This window comes from Myotis daubentonii, chromosome 10 (assembly GCF_963259705.1).
Source record: "Myotis daubentonii chromosome 10, mMyoDau2.1, whole genome shotgun sequence".
NCBI lineage: Eukaryota > Metazoa > Chordata > Mammalia > Chiroptera > Vespertilionidae > Myotis > Myotis daubentonii.
Window position 1 is genome coordinate 47,362,875 of NC_081849.1, and position 10,864 is coordinate 47,373,738.

A 10,864-nucleotide genomic window follows, 5' to 3' on the forward strand; every position below is an offset into this window, starting at 1 on the left:
GGGAACTAAATGTGGAACCCACTCTCCATAGCAAAGTCTGTGTGTGGCGCCGGGCAAGGGTCCAGGGACGGGTTAACTTTTCCTGAAACGCAGCCCCTGGTGGGCGTGGGTCCCCCCGGTGGCCTCCAGGGAGCGGCCCGGGACCCCGAGTTTCCCAGTTTACTAAGCGGGTGTGGACACGATCCCAGAAGCAAGTTTACGCGTCGCTGGAACGGAGCCAGCGCAGAGAAGGCCGCACAGGTGACTTCCGTCTGCACTGTGCCACAGGGAGGTTTCCCACGTACAAGGCACGACTTTAATAATGCGGTCACAGCACATCGCAAAGGGGCCACCAGGCTTCACTTACAAACAATCCCAGGAGAAGGTAGTTCGCAGGCACCTGACGGCGGAGATTCTCACAGCAGGCGAGGACGATGAGCACCGCGAAGAATGCGGGGCTAAGGACCGTTTAAAATCAGGTGTCATTTGCGTCCAATGACCATATCACGTGACACAGGTGAATAGAGACAGAGATGTCATTATATATTAATACCTGATAATAAGTTTTATAAAGTTAACCAAAGTGTGGATTATCATCTTTACCTCTTTTTTTTTTTTTAACTTTTAAAACTAACTTTTCTCATTGCTATCCACAGGTAGTTTGTGGGCTCTTTTAACATTTTTTTTATTTTGAAATAATTGTGAATTCATTGGAAGTTGCCGAGAGGCAGAGAGGCACCCTTTACTTCGTTTCCCTTAAGGGTTCCATCTCACATTATTTATAGTCTATAATACTAATGCCAGAGCCAATAATTTGACACTGTACAGTGTGGGTATATAGCGCTCTGCATAGGACTATGGCATAAATCTATGTGCAGATACATGTAACCAGCACCACAATCAAGACATGAAACTATCCCATCATTAAAACATTAACAAAGGTCTCCCTGTGCTATCCCTTTATGGTAACACACACACACACACACACACACACACACACACACACACACACACACACACCTAATTCTGGCAACCACCAACATGCTTGTTTTCCATGTCTATAATTTTGTCATTTCAAGAATGTTATATCTGTAGGGAGTATGGGTGTGAGTGGAGACGGAGGAGGGTATGGGAGGGTATTAAAAATGATAGAGAAAAAGAAATAGCTATAAAAAAAGAACATCTCTGCTTAATTTTTAAATGAAGAACCTTGATCAATCGCTAGTAGAAAAAAAAACACTTTTTATTAAATCCAATAATACTTACAAGATTGCATAGGTGAACCAGGGATTCTTGTGCACCCAGTTTTTTAAACCTAGCCTGGTTAAAAAAAAAAAAAATCAATAGTTTTACTCAAGAAGCACTTAATTTTGCTAACTAATGTAATACTTAAGTAGAATTAAAACCATCTCACGAGAAGGGGGAAACTCTAAATGACTGACAGTGACAGAGGGGAACCACTCAGCGTCTCATTAGCATCAGCAGAGAAGACCTACCAGAAAATAAATACAGAGATGATTGCCCCAGTGACCACCAGCTGAGCAGACAGGAGGAGGAACACTTTTACAATGAAACCTGAGGAGACAGAAACGTTATTTTTGTGATGTAATCTTCAAAAGGAGTGATAGAAGTGCTGACCTGTCTTTGATACTTAACCAAAGAAACGCTTCCTCTGGCTGTGGGAGGCTGGGAGAGGAGCGCTGGTTTTGACTGAGCCGAGCAGACTGAGTGAGGACAGCTCTGCAGGCCCGTCCGAGTGTCTCATTGGAGGCCTGAGGGTGCATGCATGGGAGCCCCAACATTTTAAAGGCAAACTCGGGAATGGAGTTCCCTCTGAGGCACACCCTGTCCTCTCAGGCCCCAAAGTGATCTGAAAGGCCCAGGGGGTCCAGCCACCCCCGTGGGCAAAACGGAGACCAGAGAAGCCTGCGGGAAGGCTGGCAGAGCGGTGCGTCCCCCTGGGGCGTGGCCGTGGCCGTGGCCGGGGGCTGCGGGAGTTGGCAGCTTTTCCACCACGTTTCTCTCCCACCACCACCTGCCGTGAGCCATTCCCTTCCCGGCTACCTGAGCAGAAACTAGGTAACCTGACGGACTGTGAGCCGGACCGAGGAGCCCCCACGAGGGGCCTCCCGGGCACAGCGCCCAGGCCTCTGTTGCCTGCTTCCTGCTGCGCAGCTGTTCCTGGGGCGCTGGCAACAAGTTACCTTTTGGTGGTTTTATGCCAGTTGTAAAAGGGAAAAAAGAAATGCTGCTTAAAGTTGACTTAGCAGCGGTTCTCAACCTGTGGGTCATGACCCCTTTGGCGGTCGAGCGACCCTTTCACAGGGGTCCCCTAAGACCATCCTGCATATCAGATATTTACATTATGATTCATAACAGTAGCAACATTACAGGTATGAAGTAGCAACGAAAATAATTTTATGGTTGGGTCACAACATGAGGAACTGTATTTAAAGGGCCAGAAGGTTGAGACCCACTGACTTAGAGGCTCACAACTGTGTCCTTTTGCCGGGTTGTTTCTGGGCATAGGAGGTGTGACTGCGGCAAAATGGGCCTGAGCGATCTTAATGAAAACACCAGAACATATTTACCCAAATGTGCACTGCCTACGTTAAAATAGTCACGTCGACTATGTATCAGGATCTGTGAGAGAACGAATATTAAATGGCCCGCCTCATGAGACTAGACGTGCAGATGATGGAATAGAATTGAAAGTCCAGAAATAATTGTTGAGAATGTATGGTCTGCAACAGCATGGATGGAACTGGAGAGCATTATGCTAAGCAAAATAAGCCAGTCAGAGAAAGAGGAATATCACATGATCTCACTCATTTGTGGAATATAATGAACATAAACTGACGAACAGAACCAGATCCACAGCCACTTCCGTTACAGGGCCGAATGGGCTAACTGCAGTGACCTTCCCCTTGCGCAACCCCAGGGAGAAAGGGCTGGCACCCATGGCAGCGGTGGCTGGCTGCCCAGGGACATCTGTTCTCCCCCATTACCTCACTATCTAACCCAGATCTTGTTACTGGTGGCAGTACAAGTGGCAATACAGGTGGCAATGGACCCAACTGAAAAACTGCAGACGGAGGTGGTCACGTGGGCCAGGCGGAGTCACTGACGTGAGTGGAAAACGCTCGGGTGTGGTTTCTGGGAAAGCCTCTGAACAGAGGTCAGATGTGGAGGACACTCGGGGCATCTATCCATCATGGCAGCCCTGGTGTTGTGAGGGCGGCAGACCAGCCGTGGTCTTTCTTTCTTTCTTTTTCTTCTTCTTTTTTTTTTTCCTCTTTCCCTACCTGGAAGGCTAGATAGAGCTCCAAAAGGCATCTCTCCAGCCACAAGGAGGGCGAGGGCCAGCAATGACATTCAAGCTCAACCTGGCCAGGCCCTAACAAGGCCTAACGGTGGCAAAGGGGTCACGGGGACCTGCGGCATTTGCCTTGAATTTTTTACCCTTGAACTTCATATTTCATGAAAGAAAAATACTTCTCATTTATTTACTAAGCTGCCGTTTTTAAGTTTCTTTACTCACAGCTAAATGTACTTCCTGTACAGAATTAATATCGAAGGCGTTGAGTTCATATTCTTTAAAACTGAAGCCAATACTATGGTATTCACATTGTATACAGGTAAGGACATTCGACCATCAGTGACTAATTCATAATTCCTAAGGAAACCACACGCTTTTCACTACAATATGTTTACTAGGATTTTCTGAATGCTCTGGACAACTTGGGGGTGGTCTGTCCACAGCAGCCCTACCCCATGTTTCATGGAAAAGCCTGGCTGGGAAAAACTAAAAGCAAAATTCAATCTTTCTGTGGAAACATTTTAAGAGAACATTTGCTTTTTCTCTCCCAGAGAGGAAATGTCTTTGTTCTCACCTCTGCGGATAGATGCTTCTGAGAATGGGCTGGCTTCAGCATTGCTCTCTTCAGGGGTGGTCTCATCTGAAATTTCCACCACGTAGAAATCAGCTCGCTGGTCGGTCTTTGGCTTTGGTTTCCCATGTGTTTGCTTGGGCTCAGGTGAAGGTGGTGTTGCCTTGGTCTCTTTAGATTCGGGCTGGGTGCTATCGTCTCCTGCTTTCCGGACCAGATGCTGGTGATCTCCGGTACTGAAGTCTACTGGCTCGCTGACCTCCAAGTCCATTTCCCTGAAGGGGAAGATGGTTATTCGGGTCCTTATGATCATACCACTCCAACCGTAACATTCAAATGTTTTCCCCTTATTTTAGCCCCCATGGCTCAGTACTTACAAAGTCAGTGCTCATTGACCGAATGAAGAACGCTTTTAAGATGACACCTATGGAGTAAGACTACTTGCATTCTATTGTGAAATTACATTCATTCGGCAAGGAGTTTAAGTTCCCTCTTCTGTGCCAAGTGCGGAGCTGCCCTTATCACTCACCTCTGCCCTCTGAGAGCTTACATGCGGAAGAGAAGAGAACCAAACAAACAATAGTATTTTGGGGCCAGGAACCATGGAGGATGGCACCGCAGCCTCTAATAAAGTCTGGAAGAACATGCAAGGAGTAGAAGAGGTTGTCGGAAGCTTCCAGAAAAAAGCCAAGGCTGCAGATGAGTGGGAGTTAGTCAGGTGAAGAGGCAGGGAAAGGTTTGCCAGGCAGCAGAGTCAGCCTGGACCAGGACTGGAGGAGCAGAAAGGGCAGGTTTCAGAAATTAAAAGTTCATGTGGCTGGAGCAGGGAGTTCAAAGGAGAGAGTAGAACTGGCTTAAGCAGAGGACCAGTGGGGCAGGTCACTGATGGGCTAGCAAGGCCATGGCTGTGGTAGGTGGAGTAATGTCCACATCCTAATCCCTGGAACCTATGAATATGGTACCTCACGTGGCAAAAGGAAAGTTGCAGATGCGGTTAAGTTAAGAGCTTTGAGGTGGGATAGGATCCTGGATTATCTGGGTGAGCCCAGTAGAATCACAGGGGTGAGTCTTATGATCATACTTACCAGGGGGAGGCAGGGGGACCAGAGCCAGAGAAGGAGGTATGACAACAGAAGCAGGGGTCAGAGCGATGCAGTTGCTGTCTTTGAAGATGAAGGAAGGGGCCATGAGTCAAGAAATGCAGGCGGCCTCTAGAAGTTGGAAATGGAGGGAAATGTATCCTCTCGCAGAGCCCCCGGAAAGGAATGCAGCCCTATTGACACCTTGATTCTATCCCAGCAAGACTGATTTTGGACTTCTGACTTCCAGACAAGAAGTAAGCATTGTTTTAAGGCATTACGTTTGTAGTAATTTGTTACAGCAGCAATAAGTAACTAATAGAACAGGGAATCACTATGGGGTTTCCAGGAGGGGACCACAGGGACTTGACTAGAAAGATTACACTGGGCCCAGCGTGGAGAATGAGCCAGAGGAGGCAAAAGTGGAAGCAGAGAGACCAGAAATCACCCTAGCTGGTTTGGCTCAGTGGATAGAGCATTGGCTTGCGGACTAAAGGGTCCCAGCTTCGATTCTGGTCAAAGGCACCTGCAGTGGTTGTGGGCTTGATCCCCAGTAGGGGGCCTGCAGGAGGCAGCCAATCAATGATTCTCTCTCATCATTGATGTTTCTATCTCTCTCCCTCTCCCTTTCTCTCTGAAATCAATAAAAATGTATTTTAAAAAAAGAGAGACCAGAGGAGATCATGGTGGGCTTTGCCACGGTGGTTTGCAGCGGAACACAGTTCTTAGAAAACCAGTACTAAACAGGGCAAAAATGGCAAAAGAGAAGGTCCCCATGAGCCTCCTGGGGACAAGAAGACAGACAAGCCCCTGCTGCTGGCCTCCTGGCCCCAGAGAGAGCCAAGGAGGAGTCTGAAAAGGAGACGGCTGAGAGGGCCAGGGCTTAGAGAAAATGGAATGTTTGTAAATAGGTCTGAACAACCATGCTCTTGGAGAGGCAGACATTTTGTAAAGATGTCCCTTCTCAAATCAATCTGTAAAGTTTTACAAAACTTATTGGGATTTTTTTTCAGTACTTGAAAATGTAATTTGAAAATGTAAAGTTCATCAAAAAGAGTAAATGTATGAGAATAATCAAGAGAAAAATTGAAAGAGGAGAAGTGATTTGCCTTATCAGAAATCAAAATATCCTAAAGTTATGCAATTAAAAGTGTGGCTCTACCTGAAAAAAAAAAAAAAAGTGTGGCCCTAGCTGGTTTGGCTCAGTGCATAGAGCATTGGCCTGCAAACCAAAGGGTCCCGGATTTGATTCCTGTCAAGGGCATGTACCTCGGTTGCAGGCTCCTCAACTGCCTGGGCCCTGGTCAGGGCATGTGCAGGAGGCAGCTAATCAATGTGTTTCTCTCACATTGATATTTCTCTCTGTCTTTCCCTCTCTCTTCTACTCTCTCTAAAAATCAACGGAAAAATATCCTCAGGTGAAGATTAAAAAAAAAAAAAGTGTGGAGTTTGCATAACAATGGATGAATGGATCAATGGGATGGAAGAGATTCAAAAAATAGAGTCATGTATAATGAGAATTTAATATTTGATAAAAGCGATATTTTAAGTTATTGTCCCAAGATGCTGGAAAACAAAGATTAGTAACTATTTCACATCTTTTACAAAAAGCATTCCAGATGAATTAAAGATACTATTATAAATAATAATAGCCATAGATATTGGAGAGGATGTGAAGAAAAAGGAACACTCGTGCACTGCTGGTGGGAATGCAAACTGGTGTAGCCACTATGGAAGACAGTATGGAGTTTCCTCAAAAAACTGAAAATGGAACTCCCATTTGACCCTGTGATCCCTCTTCTAGGAATATATCCCAAGAAACCAGAAACACCAATCAGAAAGGATATATGCACCCATATGTTCATAGCAGCACAATTCACCATAGCCAAGATCTGGAAACAGCCTAAGTGCCCATCAGTAGATGAATGGATTAGAAAACTGTGGTACATCTACACAATGGAATACTATGCTGCTGTAAAAAGGAAGGAACTCTTACCATTTGCAACAGAATGGATGTAACTGGAGACCATTATGCTAAGTGAAATAAGCCAGTCAATGAAGGAAAAATACCACATGATCTCACTCATTCATGGATAATAAAGACCATTATAAACTTATGAACAAAAATAGATTCAGAGGCAGAGCTGCCTCAAACAGACCGTCAAACTGCAGTGGGAAGACCGGGGAGAGTGGGGGGCAGAAGCGGAGTGTAAGAGATCAACTGAAGGACTTATATGCATGCATATAAGCATAACCAATGGACATAAGACACTGGGGGGTGGGGAGGCCAGGGGATTGTCAAGGGTGGGGGGAAAAGGGAGACATATTTGTAATACTTTAAGCAATAAAAAAAAAATTAAAAATAAATAAATAAATAAATAAAAAAGAAAAGAAAATATCAATGAATATTTGTGTAAACCCTTGTAAGAATCCTATCTAATAAAAGACAAAAGGGTAATTGACCGTACCTTCCCTACGCTTCCCATTGGCTAATTAGGGTAATATGCAAATTAACTGCCAACCAAGATGGCGGCCGGCAGCCACGCAACTGAAGTGAGCAGGAGGCTTGCTTGCTCCAGTGATGGAGGAAGCCAAGGTTCCCCACCTGCCACAGCCCAGCTCTGAGCTCCGAAAGCAACAAAGTTTCAATTATAGAAGCTAAACAAATCCCAGATACCTGCTTTCAGCAGGCCGTGGCCTCAGAGCTGGAGCGAGCAGGATGGCAACAAAGTTTCAATTTTAGAAGGTAAATAAATCCCAGAATAAAAAAAAAGAAGAAGAAGAAAAGGAGAGGATGGGAGCTTCAGTCGCCAGCCAGCCTGAAAACGGCCCTCAGCCCCTTACCCAGACTGGCCAGGCACCCCAGTGGGGACCCCCCAACCTAAAGGGGGTGTGGCCAACCTGGAAACAGCCATCAGCCCCTCACCCAGGCTGGCCAGGCACCCAAGCGGGACCCCCACCCTGATCCGGGACACCCTTCAGGGCAACCCAGCTGGCCGCCACCCGTGCACCAGGCCTCTATCCTCTATAATAAAAGGGTAATATGCAAACTGACCCTAACAGCAGAATGACTGGGAATGACTGGTCACTATGACACACACTGACCACCAGGGGGCAGACGCTCAATGCAGGAGCTGCCCTCTGGTGGTTAGAGTGCTCCCACATGGGGGAGCTCTGCTCAGCCACAAGCCAGGCTGATGGCTGCCAGTACAGCAGTGGTGGTAGGAGCCTCTCCTGCCTCTTCAGCAGCGCTAAGGATGTCTGACTGCAGCTTAGGCCTGCTCCCTGCTGTCAAGTGGACATCCCCCGAGGACTGCCGGGCTGCCAGAGGGATGTCTGATTGCCAGCTTAGGCCCAATTCCCGGGGAGCAGGCCTAAGCCAGCAGGTCATCCCCCGAGGGGTCCCAGACTGCGAGAGAGCACAGGCCAGGCTGAGGGACACCCCCCCACCGAGTGCACAAATTTTTGTGCACCGGGCCTCTAGTCCTATATAATAAAAGCCTAATATGCTAAGTGCCCAGTCGGATGATTGTCAGTTCAACCAATCAAAGGGTAATATGCTAATGATATGCTAAAGCTGCTCAACCGCTCACTATGACATGCACTGCCAGCAGGGGCAGACAGTCAACTGATCGACCAGTTGCTATGATGTGCACTGACCATGAGGGGGCAAGTGCTCAAAGCAGGAGCTGTCCACTGGTGGTCAGTGTGCTCCCATGGGGGAATGCCGCTCAGCCAGAAGCCAGGTTCATGGCGGACAAGCGCAGTTTCTGAGAGCTCCCAGACTGTGAGAGAGTGCAGGCAGGGCTGAGAGACCCCCCACCCCCCCCCCCACTAATGCAAGAATTTCATGCACCAGGCCTCTAGTGATACCATAAAGAAATGCCTGACAGATTCAGGGTATAGAACACCTTCCAATATCATGACAAAAAGATACCAGTAAATCTAGAATGCAAAATTTTTAACAAAGAAAAGATGAGCAGCTGAACAGAAAGATGAGCTAAAAACATAAATAGGCAATTCATAAAGGACATTTCAATGATCAACAAACTTAGGTGACCATACATACCTACCTCACAAATAACCAAAGAAGTGCAGGTAGAAACAATTGTGAAATGGCATGTTTTTTTATTTGCATAAAAGACTAGCAAAAACTAAAAAAATAATTCTCAGAGTTGCAGGGGTGTGGAGAAATGGGTAACCCAGGGCCACACTATGCCTTGCAGGCCCTGTGCACATTGGCCTTCATGGGCTCCCTCTCCATTAAAGAAAACATAAAAAAGTATACTTTATAGCTGCACTGGTATATAAAATATGCAATCCAGTCTGGATCTATTGTGTATTATAAAGTCATTGGTATTATATTTTCTCCTGATTTTAAAAGAAGTTAAGCCATTTCCATAACCCCTACAACTATCATGGGCCTTGACAATGTGGAATTGGCAGGTGTGTAAGCCTTTTTGGTGAGTAATGTAGATGCATCTACCAAAACTCAAAATGTGCCTTACTTTAGACCCATTAGGTACATTTGTAGGAATTTTATCCCATAAAAATACCCACACGAATAGGCAGCCATACATGTAAAAGGGAGTTCATTACATCATTCACTATTTGTAACAGAAAGAAATGTAAAACAGGCTAGCTACCCAATATTAGGGAATGGTGAAGCTAATTTCAGCCAGGAAAATGCAGGTATATATATATGGGCTGGAAAGTTCACTTTTGTGTACTTTTGAATTTAAGCAGCCAGATTATAGAATAATATTTAGTAAGCTCACATTAATGTTTTACACAGATGCATACATTTCCAGAGACTGAAAAGATACCCTACCAACTATTAATGTGGTTGTCTCTAGTCACACAGCAGAGGTGGGGAATGCCTCTGGATTGTATACATTTTTATAATGTGCATTTATTATTTATATAAAAAAGAAAGATTTGCATTTCGAAGAGAAAAATATTTCTTTTTTTCTTTTCTTTTTCTTTTCTTTTTTTTTTTTTTTTACCAAGTCTGGAGCTCCTCTGCGGAGCGTCTTCGCACCCAACGATGCTCAGATAGCCAAGTGGGTTTCTTCCCCCGACATCCTGCAAATCAGAAGGGCGAGAGGCAGCACGGGCTTCAGAGCTCTGAAGCCAACACCAAACAAACAAAAACCAAAGGCAGCTAGCTAAGTTTTCCTCTCGAAACTATAGGGGCTGGTGCCCAAGTCACAAAAGGAAGCTCTCACCTGGCCCTCCAAACGCTTTCGGGCTCCCTGGCCAGCGCTCACCCCAGGACAGAGCAGAGTTCCGACGGCAGTTAGGAGAGTGGCAGTTGGGCGTGGGGGTGTCCTGGGAACCCCGCTACCCAGGAGCGGGGCTCCGAGTCGAGTCCATCTGCCCAGCCTCGTACTGGTCAGAGTCACGGCCAATGGACTGGGTGCTGAGCGCCAGGGAGGCCGACACCTGCACCTCCCACACGGACTCCGTCAGGGAGCGGCCTGCAGCCTGAGCAGGGCTCTGGGGGACGTGGCCTCCTCACGTGCCATCACCTCGCGGAGCAGGAGGAAGATGCGTGTGAAACTCCTTCGCAGGAGTAAGACTTGTTTATGAGAAAGCAGGCCTGTGGTTCTGCAGACAATGACAGCGTTGGTGCCTCCCGCGATCCAAGGAGATGTCCACCCTGGGCTGCAGGCCAAGGAGGAGCCGGGGAGGCCTGACTTAGGCTGTTTGGTGAGAGAAGTCTTGGGGGGGGGGGGGGGGGAGGAGGGCGGAGGGGCTGGGAGCAGACACTTACTGACTTAGAACCACATGCCAAGCACAGAAACTGCTCACATCTCCACACGGCCCTGAGTGGGCAACACCATCCTCACTTTGCAGAGGGGCTGAGCTGCATGACGAGGTTCGGTTGCCAGTCCTTGAGCCGGTACTATCCAG